Source organism: Entelurus aequoreus, linkage group LG23 (assembly GCF_033978785.1).
Source record: "Entelurus aequoreus isolate RoL-2023_Sb linkage group LG23, RoL_Eaeq_v1.1, whole genome shotgun sequence".
In the NCBI taxonomy this organism is placed as follows: Eukaryota; Metazoa; Chordata; class Actinopteri; order Syngnathiformes; family Syngnathidae; genus Entelurus; species Entelurus aequoreus.
The window spans coordinates 12,537,534-12,555,184 of record NC_084753.1 but is presented as its reverse complement, the minus strand read 5'-3'; the positions used below and the strand labels follow the sequence as shown (position 1 = coordinate 12,555,184).

General features: G+C 40.8%; 1 protein-coding gene across 1 annotated transcript in view; it reads right to left on the bottom strand.

Moving 5' to 3' along the window:
* Positions 1-16,870, bottom strand: part of fut8b (fucosyltransferase 8b (alpha (1,6) fucosyltransferase)) — a 369,273-nt gene extending 352,403 nt beyond the window's left edge. Inside the window, exon 1 of the mRNA XM_062033787.1 lies at positions 16,596-16,870. The gene's annotated coding sequence lies outside the window, so the exon portion shown is untranslated. The remainder of the gene's footprint in view (positions 1-16,595) is intronic.
* Positions 16,871-17,651: the final 781 nt, after the last annotated feature.

The window sequence follows — 17,651 nt, the reverse complement described above, 5'->3', positions numbered from 1 at the left end:
GGTGTAATTAAAAAAAGTTATAGTGGCTTGGCTGTTTTTTATAATATCCACAAAGCTCAGTGAGCCGGTTGTGTTGTTAAACCAGCACTTTTTGTGCTGATTTGATTTTTTTCTTCTGCGGCATTACTAGGGAAGGTTGTTTGGATTGGGTCATATAAATAAATGCTGTGCATTTATTCTCTAGCCAGTACACTCCATAGTCACTAACCTGAGTGACTAACTTTGACACAATGATTAAAGACTGACTTTTCATATACCGGTAGGCTGGTTATTTTGATAACGTACAGGCGAGCACTTTGTATTACTTTGCACCGTTGTATTATTTGTACTCTGCACGAATGCTGTTCGCCATGTCAAAGATGTGAAAGTTTGATTGAATGATTGAAAGATTTATTGTTAATAAATGGGACGCTTTGCGTTCCCAAACAGTCATCTCTGTCCCGACAATCCCCTCCGTTAGCAGGAACCCCTATATACTACGGTAATTACACATCAAAACCCTGCGGCTTATAGTCGGGTGCGGCTTATATATGGAGCAATTTGTATTTTCCCCTAAATTTAGCTGGTGCGGCTTATAGTCAGGTGCGGCTTATAGTCCGGAAATTACGGTATATATATATATACACACATATATTATATATATATATATATATATATTATATATATATATATATATATATATATATATATATATATATATATATATATATATATATATATATATATATATATATATATATATATATATATACTATCAATCAATGATCAATCAATGTTTATTTATATAGCCCTAAATCACAAGTGTCTCAAAGGGCTGTACAAGCCACAACGACATCCTCGGTACAGTACTACCGTTCAAAAGTTTGGGGTCACCCAAACAATTTTGTGGAATAGCCTTCATTTCTAAGAACAAGAATAGACTGTCGAGTTTCAGATGAAAGTTCTCTTTTTCCGGCCATTTTGAGCGTTTAATTGACCCCACAAATGTGATGCTCCAGAAACTCAATCTGCTCAAAGGAAGGTCAGTTTTGTAGCTTCTGTAACGAGCTAAACTGTTTTCAGATGTGTGAACATGATTGCACAAGGGTTTTCTAATCATCAATTAGCCTTCTGAGCCAATGAGCAAACACATTGTACCATTAGAACACTGGAGTGATAGTTTCTGGAAATGGGCCTCTATACACCTATGTAGATATTGCAGCAAAAACCAGACATTTGCAGCTAGAATAGTCATTTACCACATTAGCAATGTATAGAGTGTATTTCTTTAAAGTTAAGACTAGTTTAAAGTTATCTTCATTGAAAAGTGCAGTGCTTTTCCTTCAAAAATAAGGACATTTCAATGTGACCCCAAACTTTTGAAAGGTAGTATATATATATATATATATATATATATATATATATATATATATATATATATATATATATATATATATATATATATATATATATATATATATATATATATATATATATATATATATAAATAAATAAAGGTATGGATCATTTGGTGAATATACAAAAATTAATTCCAAAAAGTGAAGAGAAGTGCTTTCAACTGCAAATGAAGAAAAAAAAAAGGTGGAAAGGGCAAACATTAACACAGCATTTGGATGCTTACAGGAGTATTTCTGGACTAGTGGGCCGAGAAGAAAAAAAAAATCATCATACCCCCTTTGCCAGCTGCAGCAGCAAAAAGTCCTCTGGAAACGAGGCACACATAAGCCAGCACACACACGGACAAAAACACATCCTCTCTGATGAAAGGACACCGCGGGCTGTGCAGCTTCCCCCACCGCGCCCAACAGCGCCCCCTTTGGAGGGGCCATGCAAGTTACAGCCTCTGACAGGTGACAGCAGCCGTGAGGTCACTGGAAGCCTTCCCTCCAAACAAATACACATTCAAACACCCTGCCGGTTGTGGCTAAAGCTATGTGAGATTAAACCGGGTTCTGCACAAATCGGACGCCACACACATGCTAGAAGTCCAATGTCAGCGGAATCAGCCGCCATTCTAAGGCCGTGCGGCCAAGTGGGGCTCAATGAGCACTGTGTACACCCAGCTCTAGACCGCCAGATGGTAAAGAAGACCGACTGGGGTATCTTCCTGCTCCGGTGCCAATAAACCCGACATCACCTTGGATCAGGGCAGCCATCTCAAGCCGAGACCCGCTTTTCTCCATGGAAACCTGCCCCCTCGCTCGGCCTATGATTGGCTCTTACGATGGCGACACGGACACTCTGTCTTACAATGCTGATAATAATGGCCCTCTGGCAGGACGAGAGCCAAGAAGTGATGGCAGAGATGCTTTTTTCGACCCATTTTTGCCTGCTGAAAAGCCTCGGATGACACAAACAAGAGTCCGCTGGGTGATTTACTGCAGATAGTCAAGGCATCCTTAAGAATCTCTAATGGCTTCTTAAGAAGTCATTAGAACATTTGAAACAATACAATAGCCATACTTGGTACCTGGGAATTGATACGGGTACCAATTTCCAGTACTTTTTTTGAATGTAATAAAAATGTATTCTCATTTCTTATTGCAACATTGCATGTCCAGTTCTTATCGTATTTTTCGGTCTCTAGGGCACACCGGATTATAAAGCGATTTTCATACAAAAGGCGCACTGGGTTATAAGGCGCATTAAAGGGATAGTATTATGATATTTTTCTACATTTAAAAGACTTCCCTGTGGTCTACATCAGTGTTTTTCAACCACTGTGCCACGTGATATACAGTCTAGTGCAGTGGTTCTCAAATGGGGGTACGCGTACCCCTGGGGGTACTTGAAGGTATGCCAAGGGGTACGTGAGATTTTTTTTAAATGTCTGTCAAAAAGAACTGTGAAAAGAAATGCATTAATGCAATATTCAGATTTGACAGCTAGATTTTTTGTGGACATGTTCCATAAATATTGATGTTAAAGATTTCTTTTTTTGTGAAGAAATATTTAGAATGAAGTTCATGAATCCAGATGGATCTCTATTACAATCCCCAAAGAGGGCACTTTAAGTTGATGATTACCTCTGTGTGTAGAAATCTTTATTTATAATTGAATCACTTGTTTATTTTTCAACAAATTTTGATTTTGATATCTTTTTCTCCCAAATAGTTCAAGAAAGATCACAACAAATGAGCAATATTTTGCACTGTTATACCATTTAATAAATCAGAAACTGATGACATAGTGCTGTATTTTACTTCTTTATCTCTTTTTTTCAACCAAAAATGCTTTGCTCTGATTAGGGGGTACTTGAATTAAAAAAATGTTCACAGGGGGTACATCACTGGAAAAAGGTTGAGAACCACTGGTCTAGTGTGCCGTGGGAGATTAAGTAATTTTCCCTAATTGGGTTAAAAATATTTTTTACAAACCAGTAATAACAATCCGCAAATAATGTGCTGTTGTTGAGTGTCTGTACTGTCTAGAGCTCGGCAGAGTAACCGTGTAATACTCTTCCATATCAGTAGGTGGCAGCAGGTAGCTAATTGCTTTGTAGATGTCGGGAACACGTGTGTGAGACGACGATGCTTTGTCGTGATCACGATATGAAGACGACAGCGGGAGGCAGCGTGAAGGTAAAAAGGTATCTAATGCTTAAGCCAAAAATAAACAAAGGGTGAGTGCCCCTATGAAAAGGCATTGCAGCTTAGGGATGGCTATGCAGAACGGAACTAAAACTGAACTGGCTACAAAGTAAACAAAAACAGAATGCTGGACAACAGCAAAGACTTACAGCGTGTGGAGCAGACACAGCGTTCACAAAGTACATCTGAACATGACATGACAATCAACAATGTCCCCACAAAGAAGGATAGCGTCCGCACAACTTAAATAGTCTTGATTGCTAAAACAAAGCAGGTGCGGGGAATAACGCTCAAAGGAAGACATGAAACTGTAACAGGAAATCACCAACAAAAAAGGAAAAACCACCAAAACAGGAGCCCAAGACAGGAACTAAAACACTACACAGGAAAACAGCAAAAAACTCTAAATAAGTCAGGGCGTGATGTGACAGGTCATGACAGTACACCTACTTTGAGACAAGAGCTAAAGTGATGTCTGGTATGGTCTAAAGTCATATCCAACAATTGCGAGAACAACTTTTTATTGTCTATATCAGCTGCTGAGTTTCATTTTTTAATGTTTTCTACTGGTGGTGTGCCTCCGGATTTTTTCAATGAAAAACATGTGCCTAGGCTCAAAAAAGGTAACAAAGAAACTGGCCTACATAACATGTAATGGTGGTTCTTTGGTCAAAATGTTGCATAGATTATGTTTTACAGACCATCTTCAAGCCGCTTTCTGACAGTCGCTTCAGGATGCGCCGTTTTACGGGCGGTCTTATTTACGTGCCTCCACTTCGACAGCGTATTGTCCCTGTCATCTTTGTTGTAGCGGTGTAGCATGCAAGGACGGGAGTCGAAGAAGTGTCAAAAGATAGAACTAACTGTTTTAACAACATTCAGACTTTATTGATTGATTGATTGAGTTTAGTTTATTTCCAAAATGAACACACTTAAAGTATAATACGTCACACATAATTTCATATAATTTCTCTTTACATCATGTCCAAAAAGGAGTAGGAGGAAGCAAAGTTTATGTAATTCTACCCCTTTCCCACTTCAGAGCGTTTACAAATACATATGTTCATTTACTGTCTTCTTTTTGTAACACAATGACATCAGTGAATGATTAATACAGCAGTTATTGCAATAGATAATTAAGTCAGTCATGATAAACATACTGAGATGAAGAATATTTTGAGAAAATAAAAGGATTTTATGTGCGTCTTATAGTCCAAAAATACCGTATATCGTGTTTTATTGTCACCCTTCTGAGTGTCATTAGCAGGTATGACACGAAGTTGCAAGTCCAAGAAGTTAGATGGCAGTGGTGTATAGTTTATGCTGTGTTTTTGGTTTATGTTGCGCCCTAACAATTGTTAATACTGTAAGTATTGTACCTGATACACACCAGCGGTTTGATTGTAAAGTGCATAGGGCTGGGCGATATGGACCAAATCTGATACCGCTGTATTTTTAGTTTGAATGGCGGTATACGTTGATACCGGGATCTTTAAAAAAAACGGTGTGTTTTACGGCTAGATAACCAGAGTTGACAGTACTCAGATTATTTTTTGGGTGAGGCTTAACATTTTTGACTAATGACTTCATTAAATGTATTAGTGCTACTTTTCCAATGAGTAGTTTGGCTGAGTGCGCTCTCAGTGCTGCTGGAGTGGTCGCCAAATGCCAAAGAGCCGGTGTTCTGGATAAATTTGCTGCCCAACGCTACTGTGCATGCGCACTAATGCGCATCAATGCTAAAGGTTTCCTCGAACAAAATAACCATAGCAATCAAGATAAAATTGTTGATATATTGTGGTTATTTAAGAAAATAATAATAATTTACACACAAGGAAATCAAACAAAAATGGTAAAAACCTTGTTTAACCTAAAATGCATGGCTGGTTGTCTGTCTATACTATATACTTGTCATCAATAAGTTCCTATATTGTATGAAAAATAATAAAAACTACAAAAACACTCGTTCCGGGACCTATTTCACACATTTTCTGAAAATGTCTTTCAAATCTGTCCATTACTTATGTTGCTATCGGATTATGCAACTGTTTGCATTTTTTTAATGAAGCAGCATGTTTTTTCAGAAAACTGGCTAAATTAGCTAAATAGCTTTCATGCTAAAATATTATACTAACATTAGCAGGAGAAATGCTGGCATACTTTGAAGAGGGCGGCAAATAACAAAATCCATGATTAGGTTAAAACTTGCCTTATTATCATAAAACGTTAACATGTCAACATTAGAATGCTAACAAACTTCTAAAATGGCGCCAAGTAATAACATCCACAATTATTGGGTCAAAAAGTACAAACTTAGATAAAATGCTAGCATAAAACAATATGCCAAGCCTAAATGAAAAGAATTATATTTATATAGCCCTTTTTAATGAATGCCTCAAAGCGTTTACAATGAGAAAATGAGAAACCCAAAAGTTTTCCTTGCAAAAAGCAAGAAGATCCATCAAAACAATATTTTCATAAAAAAGTGTGAGCACACCATGCACAGATAACTGGTACTAATTAAAACAACTCAATTGTTTCCTGTTTAGTTATTGTTTCTCACAAAGCGTCTTTGCTTAATATTACTGCATTTTCCAGACTATAAGCTGCTACTTTAAATCCTGCGGTTTATAAAACGGTGCGGCGAATTTATGGATTTTTCTTCGCTAACGACCATAATGTTTTGTATTCAACAAACAGTTTGCATAACACAGAGTGACTGAAATGGTGTGTCATTTTTTGTGCATCTTTTGGACGAGTTTGCTCACTGCAGGTACTGCGCGTTGAAAATGTACTTCCCTCTCTCCGTGCTTTCAACCGTAAGTACAACCGTCCAAAGCGGTTCTGCTCGAAAGGATTCTTCATTCATCACTCCAAGCAACGCTTGTAAGTTTTACAATATAACTAAAACAAATCATACTTACTAAACCGTCCCATGTGTGATGAGTGTTTTCATGCATATTTGTACATGCTATCGTAATGTAATCAAGCTGGCGTCGTTAGCATTAGCGAATATGCTAACACGTTTACGAGTGTCTATGTTAGTATTATTAATTTACAATGGCATTCTTTTTGTATTTCAGTTTCGTAAATTCCCCCAAAACGTCGCCGTGGAGTTACTGAGTCTGTTTAGCTGATTGGAGAGCTAGCTTCCGCAGCTAGCGGGTCCATGACGATCTTCTGTTGTGTTTTATCAGAATCAGAATCAGAAATACTTTAATAATCCCAGAGGGGAAATTAAGATTTTCAGCACAATCCCATTCAAGATCAGACAAACATTACAGAGAGACAGAAAAGGTGAGGAACAGGTAAACGCTTGGGGGGTGAGGAAGAAAAAAAATTCAGTCTAAACCTGGGCCCCTGGAGAGGGGGTCCAGACTGAGGCCTAGGGGAAAAAAACACATAGCCGTAGCACACATAAACATGTGTGTAAGAGGGAAACATCAAAGAACACAAAGGACATTAAAGACATAAAAAGAGCAGAGCTGATGCAACCATCACTTCTACACACAACCACAAAAGTAAAACAACAACAAAAACAACAAAAAATACATATACACTGTGGCGGCCTTGCAGTGTTCCACGCATCGTCTGCCAGGGTGGGGGGAGCATGGCCAGAGACAGGAGCAGACCCAACAAAGCAACCAGTCGTTTTACTGCCGTGTTACATTAGTTTGTAAACTAATTAAGGTACGTAAATAGGGCTGCAACAACTAATCGATTACATCGATTAAACTCGATTATAAAAATAGTTGGCGATTAATTTAGTCATCGATTATTTGGATCTATGCTATGCGCATGCGCAGAGGCAATGTTTTATTTATTTATTTATTTTTAATTTTTTTTTTTTTTTTATAAACTGCAACATGTACAAACAGCTGAGAAACAATACTCAAAATAAGTATGGTGCCAGTATGCTGGGTTTTTTTCAATAAAATACTGGAAAGGATAGAAATGTAGTTTGTCTCTTTTATCCGATTATTAATCGATTAATCGAAGTAATAATCGACCGATTAATCGATTATCAAATTAATCGTTAGTTGCAGCCCTATATGTAATAAAACATTGACAAAATCGTTCATGCCGGTATACATCTGCGGCTTATAGTCTGCTGCGGCTAGTATATATAAAAATGTTTTTTTCTTCTACAATTTGGTGGCTGCGGCTTGAATACAGTATTATACAGTATTATTTTCTTTGTTGCATGAGCCCATCACCTCAACAAATGTTTGTTTCCTCCAGTCTCTTTTTCCAGAGAAAGAATATTTCCGAAACAAGGGTGTAAAAAAAATTATAATTATATATATATATATATATATATGAATATACACTATCAAGCATTATACACACACACACACACACACACACACACACACACACACACACACACACACACACACACACACACACACACACACACACACACACACACACACACACACACACACACACACACACACACACACACACACACACACACACACACACACACACAGAGTACACTGAGCCAAAACACTGCGATGCTTGAAATTAGAATGTCTTTTCATGCAAACAGAGGCTCCTGCTGTGCAGGTGACAGGCTGGTACTGCAGACAGGATTGAAATGAAAAACAAATGCGACTTTGAATAAGACGCTATTTGGTGGAGGATTGCAACACGGGAGTCAACACGGCATTGGCGTTTGCCGCGCCGCTAATAGGCGCACTGTGAAATGCAGATAAAACTATGAAATGAGTCACCGCCCCTCTTTGGCTCGCCACGCCGGATCTAACCTCTCTGGCAACGTAGCACTAATACGTTTAATGAAGTCATTAGTCAAAAAATGAAGACCGACAGCGGCATAAGTCATCGACATGGAGGGCGGAGGCTTAGATAAAGCTCAGCAGCCTTCTGCAAAGTGCAGCAGGACGGCTGCCAGCACAAACAGGAGAAAGTTGCACGGTAAATTGTGATTGCTCGTCAGAAATCCAATCAGCGCGTTGATTTAAGTGCTTCATCAAAATTTACGCGGGGCTGGAATGAACTGCTCCTGAGTAATTATTCGCACTTTGCTTGATACAAAGCGCAGCCGCTCCTAATAGCGGTGAACTATAGCGCGGCGCAGGTGGAGGAGAGTGACGCTACCTGGGTGTCAAATAACACGTTTTGTCTGTGCTGGCACGATATGTGACACTTCACTTATTCATGAAGAGATTAAAGCTGCTAACTCAATCAGTCTTGCGTCACGTTACCACCCCGGACTTTATTACAAAACATCAATGATGCATTATTCGCCATGGGTGCTGACGTTCGCCCGTGTTGGCGTCAACACTTCAAACTGGGAACACAATAGATATTGGCTGCAAATGTAGGGCCTTAAAATACGTTTGTTTTCAGAATTTCTGTTTTTTAGAATTCTATTGTTTTACTTTTGACCCCTATTTACCACCATAGTGTGCTTGTTGTGGAATAAATAAAACGTAATAAGATGTCCATTGATTAAATGCATTTTTTTCGTGCAATTTTAGCTAAGGATGTAACCATATGAAGATTTCCCATCACCATTTCTGTGACCAAAATTATCACGGTTATCACTTTTAAATAACTAAAATAAATAGAAACACTGTTAGAAAGCCCAATCCCTTGCTTACTTTCTTATGCTTCACTGTTCTGGTGGGCGCTGTGGCGTCCTACTCTGTTCTGCGGTCCTTGAACGCACCTTAAAAACAATTTTGTGTCATATTCCTCCAAGCGTATAGTTAAAAGTTAAAGTACCACTGATAGTCACACACACACTAGATGTGGTGAAATTACCCTATGCCTTTGACCCATCCCCTTGTTCCACCCCCTGGGAGGTGAGGGGAGCAGTGAGCAGCAGCAGTGGCCGCGCTCAGGAATAATTTTTTGGGTGAGTTAACCCCCAATTCCAACCCTTGATGCAGAGTGCCAAGCAAGGAGGTAATGGGTCCCATTTTTATAGTCTTTGGTATAACTCGGCCGGGATTTGAACTCACGACCTACCGAGCTCAGGGCGGACACTCTAACCACAAAGCCACTGAGCTGACACAAAAACAATTTTGTGTCATATTCTTCCGAGTGTACAGTAGGGACATAACAACGGTATAATGATAAACGGACGATAAAATTTCCCAAGGTTAGTACCGTATTGTCCGGGCTATAGAGTGCACCGGTATTTAAGCCACACCCACAACAATTTTCCCAATATTAGCTGCAGATATATACTGGTACAAAATATTTTGTAAATGTTTATTTACATACCTTAATTGTTTCCAAACGGTGCCTGTAACACGACAGTAAAACGGCTGCTCAAACAAAACAGAAGTCATTGTCATGGACCCACTAGCTGTGGAAGCTAGCTCTCCAATCAGCTAAACAGACTCGATAACTCGACGGTGACGTTTTGGTGAATTTACTGAGGAATTTGTGAAACTTAACCAATACGGAAAGAATGCCGTTGTGTGTTAAAAATATTAACACAGACACTTGTGAACGTGTTAGCATATTAGCTAATGCTAAAGACGCTAGCTTGATTACATTACGATAGCGCGTACAAATATGCATGAAAACACTCCTACAGACATCACACACGGGACGGTTTAGTAAGTAATTGTTTTTGGTTATTTTGTAAAACTAACAAACTAAGAATCCATACGAGTAGAACGCTATGGACAGTTATACTTCCGGTTCAAGGCATGAAACAGGAAGTGCATTTTCAACCCGCAGCACTTGCAGTGGGCGAACTCGTCCAATAGATGGCGCCATAGCACAAAAAATAATTTGTTTAGCGTCGCTGTCTGTTCTATATGAAAGCTATTTGTTGGATACAAAATAGTATGGTCGTCAGCGAGGGAAAATCCCTAAATTAGCCGCGGTGTTTTATAGGCCGCAGGGTTCAAAGCTTGGGAAAAAAAGTACCAGCTTATCTTCGGGAAAATACGGTATTGTTTTAAATTAAAATAACCATGATTGATAACACTTTGATAAACTCACGGAACAGTGACACTGCTCATTTACTGGAGGAGCCAGCTAGCGCTAGCTAGCTTTAATGCTGACATAGAAACAAGAGATATTAACGTCTTTCTCCATTAAAATATTATATACCCTAATCTAAACTTATATAAACCCATTACTGTCTGAGCAACTAACTACTACATAATCAATTGTGCAAATTAAATCTACAAGCTGTGCCCTCGTAGCCAGAGAGATTGAACGATACCTGAAGCAATATCACAACAATGCGTGACGTCATAGAAACCGACACACATTTATTTACTTTATCATTTTAAAAAATTGTTGGGGTTTAAAAGGCAGATGGCAGACAGATGGGCGAAGGGACGCTGATGGTTCGCCATAATATTTTTAACAGTCATTACTTGGCTCCACAAACTCAGATATTGATCAGAATTTGTACAAATGGTAACTATTCGTACCCATTCATAGTGAGCGGAGTCTGGTGGGGGAAAAACTGGCCCTCGCCATCAACCATCAAACTGTCATTACTGCACTTAAGAGGATCGACTCTTCGTCCAAACTGACATGAGGCTTTTAGGTTTGGGTCTGATCATGTCTACACCTCGACATCGACATCAACAACGCCCGCTCGGCTCAGTTGGGTCAGTTGTGTCCTTGGGCGAGACACTTCGCCCAACTCGCTTCCAGTGCCACCCATACTGGTTTAAGCTTGCTGCACCTTTAAAGGCCTACTGAAATGAATTTTTTTTATTTAAACGGGGATAGCAGATCTATTCTATGTGTCATACTTGATCATTTCGCGATATTGCCATATTTTTGCTGAAAGGATTTAGTATAGAACAACGACGATAAAGATTGCAACTTTTGGTATCTGATAAAAAAAAGGCTTGCACCTACCGGAAGTAGCGTGACGTAGTCAGTTGAACATATACGCAAAGTTCCCTATTGTTTACAATGATGGCCGCATGAAGTGAGAGAGATTCGGACCGAGAAAGCGACAATTTCCCCATTAATTTGAGCGAGGATGAAAGATTTGTGGATGAGTAAAGTGCAAGTGAAGGACTAGTGGGGAGTTGAAGCTATTCAGATAGGGAAGATGCTGTGAGAGCCGAGGGTGACCTGATATTCAGCTGGGAATGACTACAACAGTAAATAAACACAAGACATATATATACTCTATTAGCCACAACACAACCAGGCTTATATTTAATATGCCACAAATTAATCCTGCATAAAAACACCTGCGTGTTTGTTATGCTAGCTCCTAGCTCCTCTGCTAGCTCCTAGCTCCATAGAACACGCCAATACAATTCAAACACCTGATCAACACACACAATCACTCAGCCCAAAAGACAGTTTACCTAACCCAAGGTTCATAAAGCTTATATATTTTTAAAAAGTTACGTACGTGACGCGCACATACGGTCAAGTTATCGAATGTTTAGCAGCCAAGGCTGCATACTCACGGTACCTGATATTCAGCTGGGAATGACTACAACAGTAAATAAACACAAGACATATATATACTCTATTAGCCACAACACAACCAGGCTTATATTTAATATGCCACAAATTAATCCTGCATAATAACACCTGCGTGTTTGTTATGCTAGCTCCTAGCTCCTCTGCTAGCTCCTAGCTCCATAGAACACGCCAATACAATTCAAACACCTGATCAACACACACAATCACTCAGCCCAAAAGACCGTTCACCTAACCCAAGGTTCATAAAGCTTATATATTTTTAAAAAGTTACGTACGTGACGCGCACGTACGGTACGGTACGTGTTATGCTAGCTCCTAGCTCCTCTGCTAGCTCCTAGCTCCATAGAACACGCCAATACAATTCAAACACATGATCAACACACACAATCACTCAGCCCAAAAGACCGTTCACCTAACCCAAGGTTCATAAAGCTTATATATTTTAAAAAAGTTACGTACATACGCAAAAAAAAGCCAAAGCTGCATACTCACAGTAGCACGTCTGCGTCTTTGTCATCCAAATCAAAGTAATCCTGGTAAGAGTCTGTGTTGTCCCAGTTCTCTACAGGCGTCTGTGTATCCAAATCAAAAGTCCTCCTGGTTAGAGTCTCTGTTATCCGAGTTCTTCCATCTTGACTGCATCTTTCGGGAATGTAAACAAAGAAGCGCCGGCTGTGTACTGTTGTGGCTGACTACGTTCGAAAAATACGTCCATTTCGCACCGACAACTTTCTTCTTTGCTTGCTTGGCTTCCTTCTCCATAATGCAATGAACATGATTGAAACAGATTCACGAACACAGATGTCCAGAATACTGTGGAATTATGAAATGAAAACAGAGCTTTTTCGTATCGGCTTCAATGTGGAAGGCATACCCGTGTTCGCCGGGCTACGTCACGCGCATACGTCATCCGCAGAGGCGTTTCGAACCGGAAGTTTAGCGGCAAATTCAAAATGTCACTTTATAAGTTAACCCGGCCGTATTGGCATGTGTTATAATGTTAAGATTTCATCATTGATATATAAACTATCAGACTGCGTGGTCGGTAGTAGTGGGTTTCAGTAGGCCTTTAATGTGTGCAGCAAGCTGTTGGAGATATTTTATCAGTCTGTTGTGGCCAGTGCCCTGTACTTTGCAGTGGTATGTTAGGGGAGCAGCACCAGCAAAAGGGACTTAAACCGGATTGACAAACTGATCCGGAAAGCCGGCCAAACTATTGGCACGCAGTTGGAGGCGTTTGTGTCAGTGAAGGACAGGAGCACACTGGACAAACTGCTCGTCATCATGGACAATCCTGCCCACCCACTCCACCAGACAATTGGGGGACAGCGGAGCTCATAATTCAACAGGCTCCTTCATCTTCGTTCCCACAGTGTTCGATTCAAGAACTCCTTCATTCCGCACTCCATCCAGCTGTATAATGACTCGCCATACAGAAATAGATGATATCTGTCTATTACCTGACCGCTTCTATGTTAACTACCTCTCTTTGTTTAAATTGTCTATTTTCTGCTGGATCTACTCTCTATTTTATGCTGCAGCTGTTACATATACTGTAATATTGTACATGGTAATTGTTAGGGGTGTGGGAAAAAATCGATTCGAATTTGAATCGTGATTCTCACGTTGTGCGATTCAGAATCGATTCTCATTTTTAAAAAAATCGATTTTTTTTATTTTTATTTATTTATTTATTTTAATTAATCCATCCAACAAAACAATACACAGCAATACCATAACGATGCAATCCAATTCCAAAACCAAACCCAACCCAGCAACACTCAGAACTGCAATAAACAGAGCAATTGAGAGGAGACACAAACACGACACAGAACAAACCAAAAGTAGTGAAACAAAAATGAATATTATCAACAACAGTATCAATATTAGTTACAATTTCAACATAGCAGTGATTAAAAATCCCTCATTGACATTATCATTAGACATTTATAAAAAATACAAAAATGAACAATAGTGTCACAGTGGCTTACACTTGCATCGCATCTCATAAGCTTGACAACACACTGTGTCCAATATTTTCACAAAGATAAAATAAGTCATATTTTTGGTTCATTTAATAGTTCAAACAAATTTACATTATTGCAATCAGTTGATAAAACATTGTCCTTTACAATTATAAAAGCTTTTTACAAAAATCTACTACTCTGCTTGCATGTCAGCAGACTGGGGTAGATCCTGCTGAAATCCTATGTATTGAATGAATAGAGAATCGTTTTGAATCAAGAAAATATTGTTTTTGAATCGAGAATCGCGTTGAATCGGAAAAAATCGATTTTGAATCGAATCGTGACCCCAAGAATCGATATTGAATCGAATCGTGGGGCACCCAAAGATTTGCAGCCCTAGTAATTGTTATATATTGTATACATCATATAAAAATTTAATATAATATATCTGCGATGAGGTGGCGACTTGTCAAGGGTGTACCCTGCCTTCCGCCCGAATGCAGCTGAGATAAACTCCAGCACCTCCCGCGACCCTGAAAGGGACAAGCGGCAGAAAATGGATGGATGGATATCAGTATATGTCATATACTGTATATATAATATGTTACATTTTATATTGCTACTACGGTACATTTTTAGTCTACTTTATACCTGCATTATCCTTTCTATCCTTACCCCTTCCATCCTTTGTAACTGAGCTACTGTGTGGAACAATTTCCCTTGTGGATCATTAAAGTTTGTCTAAGTCTAAAAAAAAAATGTAGGGTATAAATGTAAATAATGGGTTTTAAAAGCGCTTTATAAATATAATTCACTTCACTTAACTATGTGCAATGTGATCGAGCTGTTCAGGGCGTAAGTCAGTTTACCGGTGACCTCTAAAGGAATGAGGGGTATGGCTGATGGATGAATCAAACACCAGCCACACAAGCTGAGGTGCCACCATCATCATCATCCTTCTGCACTGGCTTCCTGTGCACTTAAGATGCGACTTTAAGGTTTTACTACTTACGTATAAAATACTACACGGTCTAGCTCCGTCCTATCTTGCTGATTGTATTGTACCATATGTCCCGTTAAGAAATCTGCGTTCAAAGAAGTCCGGCTTATTAGTGATTCCCAGAGCCCCAAAAAAGTCTGCGGCCTATAGAGCGTTTTCTATTCGGGCTCTGGTACTCTGGAATGCCCTACCGGTAACAGTTAGAGATGCTACCTCAGTAGAAGCATTTAAGTACCATCTTAAAACTCATTTGTATACTCTAGCCTTTAAATAGACCCTCCTTTTAGACCAGTTGATCTGCCGTCTCTCTTTTCTGCTCTGTCCCCCTCTCCTGCGTGGAGAGGTTATCAGGTGACCCCAGATGAAGAGCTAGCTGTTCAAAGTCGGGACCCGAGGTGGACCACTCATCTGTGTATCAGTTAGGTACGTCTCTGCATACCACTCTTTTAGACCAGTTGATCTGCCGTCTCTTTTCTGCTCTGCCCCCCTCTCCTGCGTGGAGAGGTTATCAGGTAACCACAAATGATCCCGCTAGCTGTTCAAGGTCGGAACCCGGGGTGGACCACTCATCGGTGCATCAGTTAGGTACGTCTCTGCGTACCAGACTCTTTTAGACCAGTTGATCTGCCGTCTCTTTTCTGCTATGCCCCCCTCTCCTGCGTGGAGAGGTTATCAGGTGACCACAGATGACGCGCTAGCTGTTCAAAGTCGGGACCCGGGGTGGACCACTCCATCTGTGCATCAGTCGGGGACGTCTCTGCGCTGCTGACTTGTCTCCACTCAAGATGATCCCCTGCTGGCCCCACTATGGACCGGACTCTCACACTATTAACTAGATCCACTCGACGTCCATTTCCCCGGTCGCCCAGGGCGGAGGGTCCCCACATCTGCGGTCCCCTCCAAGGTTTCTCATTGTAGCCCATGGGGTTGAGTTTTTCCTTGCCTTGATGTGGGACCTGAGCAGAGGATGTCGTTGTGGCTTGTGCAGCCCTTTGAGACACTGGAGATTTAGGGCTATATAAATAAACTTTGATTGATTGATTGATTGGTCATCATCATCATCATGCAGGCAGAAATAATGATGGGGAAAATCCAATGTTTATATCAACACATACTTGACCAGAACTACACACCTAGAAGGGGACAACACACAACACAGCTTTGCATGCACAATAGCTGCACAATGGGTCACATAAGTGATGCACATCCAGTGCTTGGCGGAGGTCACTCGCCACCAACACCGCTTAGCTTACGGGCTAACAGCACCACGCATTGCCGTCATACAAACGCACCTAGTTCGTGTTATTTTCTAAGAGTTTAAAGCAAACCGGAATTGTTTACATGCCAGGGGCGGCGAATAAGCAACAAAAAAGGCGGTGAACGGGGAAGTGGCGTACCAGGGACGGAACGCATCATCCTTCCGGGAGCTAAGCCGAAAAGCACCCGGGTGGAGGCGACCACATAACGGGGCAGCAGCGCTGCCTGCCTCGGCCACAAAAGGGCAGCGACGGCGGGCAACAGGCCGGGGATGTAGCCGCCGCTACATGCCCCGTACGCAAAGGAGAGATAAACGCCCCTTACCTGGACGTGGAGGAGGCAACCCCGGCTTCCACGGGCATCCGACGGGGTCTCTCTTCCGACAAAACGAGGGGGAAAGAGGCAGCCGATGTCGGAAGGGAGGAAGCTGGGGTAAAGAATAGGAGCAGCGAGGCTGCACTGTGTGGATATCTGCCGGTGTCAAAGTACATGAAGGGAAGGGGGAGTTCCACTTCCGGTGACGGCTTTTCAAAGTAATTCACCCGGCTGCGTTCATACATACATTCATCCCTTTTCTACCGTTTATCCCCTTCGGGGGCGCTGGAGCCTATCTCAGCTACAATCGGGCAGAAGGCGGGGTACACCCTGGACAAGTCGCCACCTCATCACAGGACCAACACAGACAACATTCACACACTAGGGACACTTTATAATTGCCAATCAACGTATCCCCAGGTGCATGTCTTTGGAGGTGGGAGTAAGCCGGAGTAACCGGAGGGAACCCACGCGGGATCGAACCCAGGACCTTCGTATTATGTGGCAGACGCACTAGCCCCTCCTTCACCCTGCTGGCCTTTATACATACATACATACACTACCGTTCCAAAGTTTGGGGTCACCCAAACAATTTTGTGGAATAGCCTTCATTTCTAAGAACAAGAATAGACAGTCGAGTTTCAGATGGAAGTTCTCTTTTTCTGGCCATTTTGAGCGTTTAATTGACCCCACAAATGTGATGCTCCAGAAACTCAATCTGCTCAAAGGAAGGTCAGTTTTGTAGCTTCTGTAACGAGCTAAACTGTTTTCAGATGTGTGAACATGATTGCACAAGGGTTTTCTAATCATCAATTAGCCTTCTGAGCCAATGAGCAAACACATTGTACCATTAGAACACTGGAGTGATAGTTGCTGGAAATGGGCCTCTATACACCTATGTAGATATTGCACCAAAAACCAGACATTTGCAGCTAGAATAGTCATTTACCACATTAGCAATGTATAGAGCAGGGGTGTCAAACTCATTTTAGATCGGGGGCCACATGGAGAAAAATCTACTCCCAGGTGGGCCGGACAGGTAAAATCACGGCACGATAACTTAAA